This window comes from Palaemon carinicauda, chromosome 29 (assembly GCF_036898095.1).
Source record: "Palaemon carinicauda isolate YSFRI2023 chromosome 29, ASM3689809v2, whole genome shotgun sequence".
NCBI classification, from domain to species: domain Eukaryota; kingdom Metazoa; phylum Arthropoda; class Malacostraca; order Decapoda; family Palaemonidae; genus Palaemon; species Palaemon carinicauda.
Window position 1 is genome coordinate 94,539,374 of NC_090753.1, and position 536 is coordinate 94,539,909.

Sequence of the window (536 nt, forward strand, 5' to 3'; positions counted from 1 at the left end):
ATCTTGAATAAAAAAAATCAAATATTAATAATGCATACGCAGACATACTTAACGAAAAACAATCAAAGATATATCAAAAAAATTAAAATTCCCACCCGTCAAGAAAAAAAAATAATTTCAAACGAAAATTCAAAATTACTTAATTTAATTCATCAAAGATATTTTAAATAAATATTCTAAACGGCCTAAAAATTTTTTTTAAACAAAGCTACATTCACAATCGTTAAAATATAATCGATTTAAAGGTTTAAAGACCACTCACGAATTGCAGAGACTAGGGAGTGACATTGCCCTATCAAGCAGGACAATGCCCAAGAGACGACCATATATACATATGATCAGCGCCCAAGCAAGGACCAAGGAGGGCCCGGCAATGGTTGCTGAGGACTCAGCAGATAGACCTACAGGCTCCCCCAAACACCACCCCATCCTTAGCTTACAAGGATGGTGAGGTCGCAGCGACCAAAGAAACTAACGAGTTTGAGCGGGGGACTAACCCCAGTCTGGCGTTCACCAGTCAGGGACGTTACCACAAC